The following is a 14837-nucleotide window of genomic DNA, read 5'->3' on the forward strand; positions in this document are numbered from 1 at the left end:
ATAGAAAAGGAAATCTTGCTATTTGTGAAACAAGGATGAAACTGGAGGACATTATGCTAAAGAAGATAAGCTAGACACAGAAAGACAAATACTGTAGGATTTCACTCATATGGAGAATCTAAAAACCCTAACTCATAGAAGTAGGATGTAGAAGGTTAGTTGCCAGTGGCTTGGGCATGGTAGAAGTGGGAGATGTTGGTCAAAGGGGACACACTTTCAGCTATAAAGGAATAATTCTGAGGAGATAATATACACCTTGGTGATTATAATTAATAATACTGTATTGTGTACTTGAAAACTATTAAAAGAATAGATAGATCTTCAGTGTTCTGACCATGGGGAGGGAAAAAAAGATAACTATTTGAGGTGATGGTTGTGTTAATTTAACTCGATTGTGGTAATAGGGTCACAATATATACATATATTAAATCATCACATTGGACACCTTAAAAATCATGTTGCACAATTTTAAAATAAGTTAGATAAGATTTATGATATTTGCTATATATCTAATTATGTAGGATTAATTATAATAATCAACCAAAAATGAAGTTATAAAAGAGGAAAAAACTGAATAGCAGCACTGAGTATTTGGTATAATTCTAAATGAAAAATAAATTGTATAAAAGCGTAATTTTGTAACCACACTGAAATTGCATATGCATATTGGTAAGGAGATACAGAAAAAGAAAGCAATTCATTTGGGGTGGTAGTATGATTATAGGTGAATTTATTTTTCATTTTGTTTTTTATTAATATTAGTAATTTTACAACAACAGAAAAATTTTCCCAGGCAGATTTTTGGGGCGTACTGTGACATACTCAATATCCCTTCTGCAAGTTTCAAGGTTTTCCATTGCTTTTGTCATAACAAAATTTCTTCCCTGTATACTCCTAACCACACTTCCTGATTACTAGATAAATCTGCTTGCAAGATGATAAAACCCCAAAGCTTTCAGTTCTTTCATTATATACATACTTAGCCATTTTTAAAGCAGCTCAGAGACACTTCCTGTAGAAAGTCTTCTCTGCTAACTCAGCCTAAACTTTCATCATATTCTATCAAACTATTTTTACCCTGATGAGGAGGGTCAGTCTGTTGCTCAGATCTCAGGTCTACTCTGTCCACTGAAGTACTGCCAAAAAAGATCCACAGGGACTTTTTATTTGATAAGAAAAGAAATTAGGGTTAGAGATCCAGTGCTTCTCCTTTAAATCAAAATAATAGAACTAAGCTCTATTTTGTGTTAGTTTTCTTTACATTTCCTGACTTTAATGAAAATAAAATTACATTGGCACCATTATTGTCTTGCACAAATGGGCTGAATTTACTTATAGAAATGACATTTTTTAAGCATTAGCAAAGCAAAGTCTTAGATTATCTTTATTTTCAGTGACAATTGAGCTCTGGATCTTGTTCTAGCTCATATTGCACTTGAATTTGTTTTTGACAGGATGTAGAGAAAGAGAAGGAAAGATGTTCTTTTCCTTGAGTTGTCCCTAGACATTGAATATTAATCATTTATTATCTAGGAAATCTATATCCTCTGCATATAGCCTGTTTTCACTCTACCCTTTCATGTGTGTATTTCCCATTCTTTTCCAAATGTGATCTTGTTGAGGAATAGGATTACATCTTGCCAAAACTATAAATGGTATCTGATCATCTGGTGTCCAGACTAGAATTAAAAAAAAAAAAATACCACGTGCTTTAATGAACTGATCTCTAGGGCAGTTGCTGAGAATTAAAAAACTCTACCCACAAATTTCTCAAAACCTAGTAAGGGGAAGACAGACTAGGAAATGGACAATAACAATAAGCTCAATCTTGGCAGGGGCCTTAATTTGCATGATACAATTATAATGAAAAATTTTGATCCTTTGATTTAGGAGGTTTTGTTGTTGTTGTTTTGGTTTTGATTTGGTTTGGTTTGGTTTTTGGTACCTATTTGGAAATACAACTTTCTCCTGCAAACATCAACTATCTTTAAATGAGAATAATCTCTCATTGGCAGTCTACATGCAGAAACCAAGTGCAGCATGGTAACCTCAATATCAGTAGTCAATAGTACCATATGTAGAATATAAATACCATTTAAAAATATATATATAATACATTAAATATCTGTACTGGCCATAGCCACCCAGGGTTTAAGGATCTGTCATCATTAAATACTAGCAGAATAATAATAGGAAGAAAAACATGCCAAATGAAATTTCTTCTGTAAGGGCTTCAATTCATGGGATAGTGAAAACTTCATAAATTGTAAAAATTCTTATGGAAAAATTTTAATTATAAATAACATTTATAAATAAAAATATGTATAAATAAGTGTCTGAAAATAATCTAAGGCATTAAAATCAAGGCTGCTACTTTATCAATATGTAAAATACTAGACAATTACATCCTACATCTATACCATTAATGGAGTGAAGACTGATTTTTAGAAGGTCATTTATCATCTTCTCAGTAAGTGCCTGCAATTTCTTCCTTACTCGATTTTTCAAATTAATTTTCCTTCCTTCCTTCCTTCTTCCCTCTCTCCCTCCCTCCTTTCTTCTTCCCTTCCCTATGCTTCCTTCCTTCCTTCTTTCCTTCCTTCCTTCCTTCCTTCCTTTCTTATATGCAAAAAGCTTATTATTGATACCTTGCCTTAACTTTACACTATATGCTCAGTGATTTTATTCAACCCATGTGTGCCCTCACTAGAAATAAATCCCTTTGGCCCAGAATATTCAGTAATCAAGAATTTGCTATGTATCCTGTTCTCATAAAACCATTATGGGTTAAGTCTACTCTAGATACAATGAAAACAACAACCATGTTCAGAAGTTTTAGGAGCATGCCAAGTATCTATAGTGATTGCAGTTTTTTCCCAAATAAAATTTATCTCACATAACAACTTAATGACAATGCTCATTAAAAGCGTCTTTCTTTTTTTATCATAAGTAATGCACACATAATAGAAATATATCTCACAAATAGCCACTCCTATGTGGCTCAGCGTTCTAAGGCATCTGTAACATTATTAAACATGCCATTTAATGATAGGCATCTCAATGATTGTTATTTCAGATGAATTTAATTAAGCGCTCATTTGTTCTTTAATTAGAGACCTCAACCTCTCTTCTGGCATATGTATTGTACCAGAATACCACTTTATTGTATATTTTACAGGCCAAATGAGTAGAACAATCAAGAGTTAAAGTTTTTTATATAGCTTGACTGTATTACTCCAACTATTCATTTTGCATATTTTGAATTATACAACAAGCCTTTAATAAAATCTAGAAAGCTGAGGTAGATTGGATGTATCTGTTTATCTCCTTGGTTGTCCTGGTGAGCAGGGTTTTAAGTTGATGATTATTGGATGACTGACATGTTACATATCAATATCTTACCATATGAGGAAGATTGAAGATTAATTTAAATGACATTTTTATTCCAGCTTTATTTAAATATAATTGTCCCTAACATTGTGTAAGTTTAAGGTGTGCTACATAATGATTTAATATATGAAATACTGTGAAATGATCACCAGAATAAGGTTAGTTAACACATCCATCATCTCACATAGTCACAATTTTTTTTGTGGTGAGAATTTTTTAAATCTACTTTTACCATCTTTCAATATACAATACAGTATCCCTAACTGTAGTCACCATGCTGTACATTACACCCCCAGAAATTACTCAACTTGAAACTAGCAGTTTGTACCCTTTGCCCACCTTCACCCATTTTTCCCCACCTCCACACTCCACCACTGGCAACCACCAATATGTTCTCTGTTTCTATGAGTCTGACTATTTTAGACTTCACATGTAAGTGAGGTCATACAGTATTTATCTTTCTCTGATTTATTTCACATAGCATAATGCCTTTAAGGTTCAGATATTGTTCAAAATGGCAGGAACAAATAATATTTGTGGCCAAATAATATTCCATTATATAGATACACATTTTATTTATCCATTTATTCCTTGGTGGACACTTAGGTTGTTTCTATGTCTTGGCTATTGTAAATAATGCTGCAGTAAACAAGGAAATACACATATCTCTTCAAGGTAGTGTTTTTGTTTCCTTCAGATAATATACCCAGAAATGGAATTGCTGGATCATATAGTAGTTCTATTTTTAATTTTTTGAGGAATTTCCACACTTTTTCATAACAGCTGAACCAATTTACATTCCTGCCAGCAGTGTACAAGACTTCCCTTTTCTCCATACCCTTGACATTTGTTATCTCTTATCATTTTGGAAATAGCCATGCTAATAGATGTAAGATGATATCTCATGGTAGTTTTGATTTGCATTTCCCTGATGACTAGTGATGTTGAGCACCTTCTCATGTACCTGTTGGTCATTTGAATATCTTCTTTGGACAAATATGTATTCATATCCTTTGCCCATTTTTTAAAAAAAATTGGACTACTTGCCTTTTTCCTATTGATTTGTATGAGTTCCTTATAAATTTTGGACATTAATCCCTTATCAGAAATATTTTCTCCCATTCTGTACATTGGCTTTTCATTTTATTTGTAATTTCTTTTGCTGTACAGAAGCATGTTAGATTGATATAGTTAGTTCTACTGTTTTATTTTTGCTTTTGTTTCTTGTGCTTTGGTTGGTCATATCCATAAAATCATTTCCAAGATTAATGTCCAGGAAGTTTTTCCATATATTTTTTTCTAGGAGTTTCATGGTTTGAGATCTTATGTTTAATCTTTAATCGATTCTGAGTTACTTTTTGTGAATGATGTTAGATAGGGGTCTGGTTTCATTCTTTTGCATCTGATTTTCCCAGCACCATTTATTGAAGAGACTATCTTTTCTCCATTGAGTTTTCTTGACTCCCTTGTCAAATATTAAGTTGACTATATATACTTGGGCTTATTTCTTGGGCAGACAGGGTCACCATCTGGGCTCTGTAGATGGGCAGAGCCACTGGCTGGGATCTGAGCTCCAGTGCCTCTGAAATGAGGAATGCATCCTGCCAAGATCTGAGCACCAGTTGCTGTAAACCTCACTCAATCTCGGTTTCTGTCTGATCTCCAGTGGTCAAGTCCTGCAAATTTCCCCAGTGATCCCTGTGAGGTGAGATCTGATTGGGCCTCCTGGGAAGTGTCTCACAATGTTGGGGGAGCTGGATGTCTACCTTGGGCTTTTTTTTTTTCCTCACTGGAGAAACCAAAGGCCCAGGGGTCCTTCTTGGTGCATCACTGTGTTGTCTGGGGGAGAGATGATGCAGTCAGAGCCATTCCTCTTACCCTTCTAATGCAGCCCTTTTTGGCCTCTGTGGTCCAGGGTGAGTGCTTCAGCCTCACCCTGGGTTCTGGGGTTTTCCCAGTAGTGTCTTGTCTATGGATGGTTACTAGTTGGTTTTTTATGAGGAAGACTGAAGTTGGGAATGACCTATATCGCCATTTGATGGTGTCACTCCTATGAAGACATTTTTGTAATAACAAATGATGTTTGAATACTTAAATTAACTAAGTTACAACAACTTATTTAATAGCTCTCCAGTTTATAATGTGCATTCTTATTTGTGAGCTATCTTCAAAAGGAATTTCATACTTTCAATTCGGATACCTACACACAAATGTAAAACAAAAAGAGTCAATTCTTAAAGCCAAAGAAAAATACAGCCTGACAATAGGTTCACTCTTTTAAGCTTACATTCTATTTTAAAACGTTGCTTTTCAAAAGATCTCAGAAACTCTGATAATTTGTCTTAACCACAAACACATCCCAAAGCCTTCCATTATATGGAGTAAGTATTTTGCCCCAGCTACTTGTACCACTGTATCTACTTCTTGAATCAAGTGCCCAATATGTTTAGTGAGAGGACAAAGGGAAGAAAATGTGGATAAACACTTTTAAAATAAAGATGACATTCCATGGTGTTATAATGATACTTCTTAGGATAATTTATAGCCTGCAAGGAATTTCCTTTTTGTTTTCCATCTGTACTCTTGTATCTTCTGATTCCCTAATTGCTTTTCTATATGAATCACATTAGAATTTTTTCTCTTTTGGACTTCATACAAAATAGAAGATGGATGGATAAATGGACTGTTAGATTGATGGCTCAATCGATGGATAAATGCGTATGTTTACAGACATATACATATATATTTGTTGTCACTCTGTATTGAGTAAGTAAATATAACATTCACCTGAAAAGTGAATAAAATACATTCAAATTTATTTTAATTTGCTACATACATTCATAAACAGCTATACAAATAATTCATAAAATTTAGCTCTACAAATTAGATATGGAGAAGGTTCGATTAGCAAATTTTGAAAGAGGGTTTAGCAAATCCTGAAAATGGCCAAGTCATTTTTTTCTACTAATTAGGGGAGAAGTTTCCATTATTGACTTTTGTGGACTGAAACAGCCTTTTTATCAGCAACCCAGAATGACAAGAGGTACATATTTATGGGCAAGCCTGCAGAGGATGTTTTAAAAGTGAAGAAGTGAAATTTCCTCTCCCATCTTGGGTACCAAAAATAAATGTGCCGTTAGGCTGTTTGTTTTATAATTACAAATGTAAATCTGTGTTTAGTACTAACCACTGAAATGAGCATATTCTCATCTTAATTATCAAAATATTTAAAAATAGATTGCATTTTAATAGATTCAATCTGAGTTGGTTATTAAGTACAGTTAATTATGAGATTTATTCATCTAGAAAGAAATTTAATATAAAGATTACACCCTAAGGAGAAAACACTAGAACTAGATGATTTATTTTGGAGGCAAATAAAATGAACCCATATGATTAAAATCTAATTGCAACAATAACAAAACATCATTAATACTAGTCATTCATATTAACACAAATTTGAAAGAAAAGAACTATGTATACTTGAGCTTTGTTTTCAACACACAAATATCACTTAATTCAAACAGAAACAAATCCTGATTAAGAAATAGAAGGTTCTTTAAAATATCCCAAGAAGGTCTAATGTTTTAAAAATTATAAATTAATTTTATTCCTCTAAGATATTAACTGTCAAATATGATATAAATAAGAAGAAAGCAACTGTATTATTTACTACTAAAGCTATTAACCAGATCTTCAGTCAGCAAAACTTTGCAATGTTATTTGCAACAGGATACTCTAAATTTTTTACTCTCTAAAATGTTTATTGGTATGTCAGAAACTCGATATAGAGAAATTGTTTAAAATTTGTGTTAAATATCCATGATAATTTAATTGGACAAATTGTGGCTATTTATAGCTATTTTTAAATTTACTGAAATTGTTTCTGTGTACATTTCATAAACAAAATTTACTTAAGAGACATAAAGTTTACTAAATGAATATATGTGATTAACCAAAAATTCATGTATGAAATAAAATATTTGGTGAATTAAATATACACAGCAGTTACCCAAAAAATGTCCATTGACTCTTAGCCAGTATTCAAGATAGAATCGCTCTGAAATATAAATAAGCAAGAGGTCAAGAATACAAAATTAATGAATTAGCTATCTGTTCTTTCTTCAATGCATATCAACTGTGATTTATATATGTAGATTACAAGGAAACTGAAAAAAATTTTAAGGAACATTTTATTATGTTGCTGCCATTCCAACTACAGTTATGGAAAAAGTTTAAAAAATAAGATAAGCTAACCTTCCTGTTAGTGTTGTTGGAATTCAGGAGAAAGAAGTTGTTCACATTAACTTGAAATTTTTTTAAAAAGTCATACAATTGGAGAGAACGATGAAATACACACACACACACACACACACACACATACATATATGTTTTTCTACAAATTTATGTAAGTAGCAAAAAGAGATTTAAATCAGGGTATGGAAGATTATGCCCAGTATGACTTTAGTACCCGGAAAAGTGCAATGTTAGTATAGAGAATTGATCATAAACTTGGTTTTCAGGGGGTAGGGACACCCATCACTCTGCTATAAAATAAAAACACTTCAGTGTTATCCTTATCCTCTGCCAAACATTGATCTCTTTTCTATAAAATTTTCTTTACAGGAATTTCATAAAAATACATTCATACAGTATGGAGCCTTTTATGGTTGTCTTCTTTCATTTCTGTTAAGGCTTTGAGACTTATTTATGGTGTTGAATATATGGGGAGGATGTTCCTTGATAGTGTTTATAATATAGTTCCTTAGTAGTATTTCATTTTATGGATTTATCATATATTGTTTGTCTATTCACCAGTTGATGGATATTTAGGTTGTTTCCAGTTTCTGGGCTATTTTGATTAAAGACAATATAAATATTTGCATGTAGATTTTGTATGGACATGTGTTTTCATTGCTCTTACTTATCTATTGCTGTTTAACAAATTACCATAAACTCAGTTCCCTAACAGAACACAGATTTGTTATTTCGATGTTTCTGCAGGTCAACAGTCTGGCACAATGGGATTTTCTGTTCAGAATTTCACCAGGCTACAATGAAGATATGGGCTTGCTGTGGCTGTAATCTCATCTGAGGTCAGGTGTCTTCTTCCAAGTTTGTTGGCTGTTGGGAGAATCCAGTTCCTTGAGATTGTAGGACTGAAGACTCTGCTTACTTGTTGACTGTCAGTTAGGGATCTACCTTAGCTCCTAAAAGTCAACCACATCTCCCTGCCATGTGGCCCCCTCCACAATATGGCAATTTGCTTTTCAAGGCAGCAAAAAAGTATTTCCTCTCCTGTAGAATTTATCTGTATTCAGGTCTTATATAACTTAATCATGGGAGTGACTATCCTATCACCTTTTTTATATAATGTAAACTAATCAGAGGAGTGAATATCCCATTATATTCATAGGTACTGCCCAAGTCAAGATGCAGCATTTTAACTAAAACAAAACTCTTACATGCATTTTTCTCCAAAAACAACAGATATCCACTGGCATTACAGTTTCATAATAAAAAGGATCAGAGACTCAGCAAGTCATCCTTCCCCAATTCTTCCTCAACAGCATTTAGGTATATACTTAGAAAATGAAACAATTTTTTGGACATATAATGCAAATTATAAGAAATAAAGTTTAAAAGCATTTTATTACTGGTAGAAGATAACAAAGGTAGACTACCTTTTACTTGGGAGATTCTTGGGGTGGGGGAATCTTGGGGATATCATTGAGAGAAATATATTCAAAATGGGCTTAGAGAGAAATAAGCTTTGTTCATCGAAAACAGACATAGTTTAAAAATAAAATGGTTGATTATCACTGACCTAGAGTCAACAGGTAAACTTTGTGATGTTCTAAGTAGGCTTCATACTGCAGGTAACAAACAGAACAAGATAACATTTAAGATAACACTTACTAGGAATGACTGCAGTTCTTTTTGGAGAGAGAAGCTATTGCAGTCTACGATACATTCAATCCCTACAGTTCTTTTCCAGTTCCCAAGGATTTAGGAGTTTCCCTGGATTAGACAACAAAAACAAAACAAAACTAAAATGAGACTGGATTTTTTGTAAATTGGCATTAATTTTTAAGTGATGTATTTGTGGCACATATAAATTTTTTAAAACTTTAGTTATTTGTATTTTTCTAAAAAAAACAGAAATCAGGATATATTCCCTGTAGATGTGGCACTTGGGAGGTTAATTCAATATTGTTAGCCTGTGATCTAAGTGAATCAAAAAAAAAAAAAAAGAAAAAAGTGGGACATATTTAACAAGGAAACTTCATAATTTTAGAATTGTGGAAGTGAAGGAATTTGTGGAAAAGATGGGGCACATCTTATTAACTTGTATTTTTTTAACATCTCAGTAACAGATTGAAACTTATACTGCTTTGACCACTACCACTCAGAGGCTCTTGTCTAATTTTCAAAGCTGTAGGCATTCCCTAATTCCTAAGGATATGTCACATAATTATTTGCTTTACCCTGGGTTTACCTCAAGCCATAAAGCACTATAATGTTTCGTACTTGCCTCTGTAAGTCAGATGTGCACTAAGGCATAGGTACTATTTGGACTGTATCTTTACTACTTGATTGAATCTAGTAGTCTCCCTACAAATCTCCAAACTTAGTTCTAGATTGTATCTGTCTTTGCTCTTAGTCTGTCTTGCTCTAGAGTAAGATTTTGGTTCAGTTCCTAGCAAGGCAGATGTTAGCCTATTCACTGGTTTCCATAAGAGAGCTGGTCATAATAATCCATTTGGTAGTTTTGCTGAAGACTGGAAATCAGGTCACTTACTCTAAAGCCCTCAGCCAACTCATGGTTTTCAGTCCCCCACTCTGCTTCCGTCCAAAGAGCCTGTGTCCTCCCTGTTATGTGTACGTTCTCCTGGGAAACACAGCCTCTCCTCTCTTCTCCACTCTCTTCTCCTTCTCCCTCCCCACCACCCAACACACACACACACACACACACACACACACACACACACACACACACACACAAAGTGCTCACCCTCCTCTGCCTTCCTTCTCCATGCATTCCTCAGCTTTTCAGTGATTCTGTCATATGAGATAAGTACCCATTTGCTAAAGTCAGAACTATATTCACAGATGAACATCTAATCTATTTTAAAGACCTCTGGGGGAGAATTTTTGATAGCCAGCTTTACACTTTAAATGGTTTTTGCTATCAACTTTCCTCTCTTAATAAGTTACAATAAATGTTAATTCTGGTTTGTGACAGATGGTTCATCTCTATGAACCCACAATAATGATTTCAATGTTTTTTTAAAAAGTGCAAAAATAGGTACCACAAGAAATTCATCCAGACCTATGTTCCACAGAGTCTTTTCCAAACTGTTGTATAAGTATGTATTCCTATTTGTGTGAAGCAAAAATAACTTTGCTCTTATAAATAAGACTCACTACAGGCTTCTCCACCAGAGAAGATTCTCTCTGCATGCAACTGGAATTGCTGAGTCTAATTCAGGACCAGTTTGTGATATTTTATTAAACAGCTACACACGTTGTACTCACTAAAATCAGCACATTCCTTTCAGATTACTCTTTAAGTTGCTATTAAATGAAAAGAATAATCTTAAAGGTATTATTTAATTATCTTTTAAAAGAAGGCCTAATGTTTTCTACAGTGTGAATATCACTGGTTACCTCTGATTACTGTTGCAGCTCACCAATATCTCATTTGGTTTTCATCAGCTGCAACTCTTATATGGGTCATACGAGGAAATGTTGAATAAAGGGGCAGTATTTTACAAATAGCTAGAGATGGATTGGTTCTGTTCACTCAGCCTGTACCTTGCTAGAAGGAAATTAGGGACAGAGGATGAAAAAGAAGGTGAAGTATTGATGAAGGAAGTGAAAAAACTAATTTTTTAACCCTATAACATTAAGTTCTCAACCAGAAATTAACTTTACGTTGTATAAACTATGATTCTGTTTTGTTTTGTGTGGGATTTTATATGCTTATTTTCTCCGGGCAGAACTCTCAGCACTTCTCTGGTACGCTGAGTAGTCCACATCCAGCTCATGAGCTAGCTCAGTGTTAGAGGCAGGCAGAGCGCAGTCCTCAGCATCAAGTCTGACTCTGTCATCATCTTTTACATGTGCTGTGCCCTTAGAATAAAGATAAAGGAACCAGGACTTTGGTATCTAACATTTTTCACTTAGTTTCACTAAATTTTTTTTGTTTGGCTTAACAAATACAGGCTTGGAATATCATATAGCAAAGCGTGTCAGCTCACCAATTATGTCATGTACCCTCTTATACTTCCCAGTTTTTTTGCAGTTAGGTAGAGCCATGTGACTGGTTTTGACCTGTGGAGTTACACGGGTCTTTTCCAGAGCAAAGCACTTAATTACCAGTGAAAGGCCCTCTAAAGCCTGCTTTGCCTATTGAATGGATTCAGATATGATGTAGTGGGGTCTCTGCCAGCTGGAGTTCCTGAGTGACTGAATCCAAAGCCCTACCTAACCCCAGTAACTAATTTGCACTAGATATGTTTCATGAGCAAAGGAAAAATATTGTGGGTTAAGTCAATGAGAGTTCTAGGGTTAATTCACTACTTTGGCATATTATAACAAAACGGCAAGAATAATGAAAGAAATGAAAGAACTGCAAGAACAATTCAAATAGAAGGGAGTTGTTTCCCTACTTGCCCCTTCTCCATGGAAACAGTTTAGAAAGAACAACCAGTCTGACAGCATTATGTTTGCATAACGTGTAACTACAATGTTGATGATTAAGATAAAAAATATCACCTATTAAAGACATTTACATATATACACAATTTCACACCTACACACATAAATGTATATTTAAACATACCCTAAGTATTCTATATTCTGTGAAATTTAAGAGATAACAGTTGAAAATCAATATATATCATATTCTCAAGCTTCTTTCTTTGAATGAATAAAGTTCCTAGTTAGTTACTAAAGCCAGACTGTCCCCTTGAGGAGATCATGTTTAGGTGTCTATCTTCAACATCATTTGACAAACGTGATTAATTAAAAGATGTGTAGAACTGTCATTAAATTCAAAATACACACATAAACAATCAGAGAAGACTTTCTAGATGGCCTTTTGGGAGTGTAACATAAATTCTCCATGAAAAAAAATTTGCTCTACCATCAATCATCTATTCCTGACTATAACAAGTGCATACTTCCCCTTGTCTCAATTGTTCTATTAATAGTTTGCTGCCATGTCCCTAAATTCTCTTGGTAGATGTTATTTTTCAACATTGACATGATTTATGATTGGAAAAGGCAGTTTATAATATTCTATAACCAGTGGATTAAAACACCTGTTACATTTTGGGGGATGCAAAGCTCCTAATTCATATGTCAGAGGAATAAATGGATGACGATGGGAACATAGAAATAATATATCTCAGAATACTAGTGCTCTAAAACAAAATCTTTGTACTGGTATACAACGTAAATGATATAATACCACAGTTGGCTGGTGCAGAGAGTATCATCCGAAATGATCTGAGTCAAGAAAAATCAGACCTTTCCCCAGGATTTAAGAGATTTAGGATCCAGAAAGTTTAATCATCCCTTCCTGGTAGCTGTTGGAAGTCAAGTTTTCTACCTTGTGGAGAAAAAAAGTCTTCAAGTAAGATGAATAAAAACAAATGCAACAGGTATAAATTTTTAGCTGTGCAAGTTGAGTACATTCTAAAGATCTGCTGTACAATACTCTGTCTATTGGAGATTGAAAACCTGCTTCCCCACAGAGGACTTTAAAAAACACATTAGCTGTTCATCTGTGAAAATAGTTCTGACTTTTGCAAATAGGTTAACAATCTGAGTAGATCTCATGTTAAGTCTTCTTATCACAATAAAAATAAAAATTTAAAAAGCTAATGCAGCCAAAGAAACTGAGATGAATCACTGCGGAAACTTTTTTGAGTTCTTCATTCCATTATTAATGAGGCTCTATTCTTGGATTCCAGTATCCCTGTGCAACTTATTTTAACCAGATCACCTGCCCCCTAAGACTTAGCTAATAGACTTGAATCCTAATTGCACTATTTGTAGACATTTCAAAAAACTTCCCAAGATTTCTGTTAATTACCAGGGACTAGGGAGTAGGGGTGGAACGTAGAGGTGGCTTAGATCTTCATGGTCATCTTCAACTTCTGCTGAGTTAATTCTGTTAATTTTTTCATGCTGATAATGTTCCTCTCTAATTTGTGTCAGTCCAGTCAGGGAATTTAGCTTCAGTCCCTTTCTGTAATTCTTTAAAACAATTAAGCAAACTTCAAAACAACAAGAAAATATTCTGGCTCTCAAACAAGAAATTTGTGGGCATGACAGATTCTACTGAATATTTGAAGAAGCCAGAACAGAACTTAGAATTTTAAAAATGGAAAAAAAAGTTTTTAGTATTAAACCTCTGACACACCCCATTCCAGGATTTCCCCCCCACCACTGGCCCTGTTAATCTACTTAAAATTTCAGGTTCTCCCCATCACACTGATCCTTTCTTCCTCTATCCCACATCCCCCTTCTCAACATCTTTCCAGAGGAGCTCAAATTATCATCAGAGCACTGCTTTGAAAATCAACTCAAAGTCCAGATTTGCATAGTCAAATCTATTTAATGACTCAATGAAAAAAAATTATTTTATAGTATCTACCTTCCTTAGGCAGCAGTTGTTGTAAATAGCAATTTTCCCCATCATGCCTATAATAAATTAGTCATTTTGTTTGTAGTAGGTCAACCTTAAGTATCCAGAGTGCATAGTGCACTGGCAAAGACCAATGTGGATTAGTTTAAAAAAAAAAAAAAAAAAAAAACCTTATCTATACAACATTCAAGTGAAACTCTTTACTTTCATGTACTTTTGTTCTCCTGAGAGGGAAGGCCAATCTGGGTTAGTAAAATGACTGTTTTATACAGTACTTTTATTAAATATCTTTACCTTAAAATATATAGGGTACTTCCAGCCAGGTTAATACATGGTTGGAAACCAGGGCGCTTTGGGGACCTGCTTTAATTAACAAGTATAATAAATGTTGAAGTATAATAAATGTTGAAGTACATATAAGTGACATAATTAAATTGTATGCTTCTAGAAGCCTTTAAAAGTGAGATTTTTCATAATATTATTCACTAACTACTCATTTAGTGGTTAAGTCTATTTTTCATAGAGAATAAAAAAATAAAATTTAAACAGCCTTAAATTATCACATTACGTGAACTATAGTGGCCTAGACAGGAAAACATATATCCTAGGTGCCTAATTATCAGTATTTCTCTATGTGGATTTCCTCAAACAAGTAATATATTTCTAATTTGAACATTTCCAAAATCTCTCTTATATTTTTTAAAAATCCTTAGATTGCTGAATTAATATCTCCCATGAAAGATGTCTTAGCAGGATTCAATCCTTTGCACTGAAATCAAGGATTAAA

The 14837-nt window shown here is 33.9% G+C and overlaps 1 long non-coding RNA gene across 1 annotated transcript in view; it reads left to right on the forward strand.

Annotated features, from left to right (window-relative positions):
• Positions 1 to 14837, forward strand: part of LOC116154057 (uncharacterized) — a 28193-nt gene that overhangs the window by 12664 nt on the left and 692 nt on the right. Inside the window, exon 2 of the long non-coding RNA XR_004137901.2 lies at positions 8395 to 8486. This is a non-coding gene — a long non-coding RNA (uncharacterized LOC116154057). The remainder of the gene's footprint in view (positions 1 to 8394; positions 8487 to 14837) is intronic.

This window comes from Camelus dromedarius, chromosome 7 (assembly GCF_036321535.1).
Source record: "Camelus dromedarius isolate mCamDro1 chromosome 7, mCamDro1.pat, whole genome shotgun sequence".
In the NCBI taxonomy this organism is placed as follows: domain Eukaryota; kingdom Metazoa; phylum Chordata; class Mammalia; order Artiodactyla; family Camelidae; genus Camelus; species Camelus dromedarius.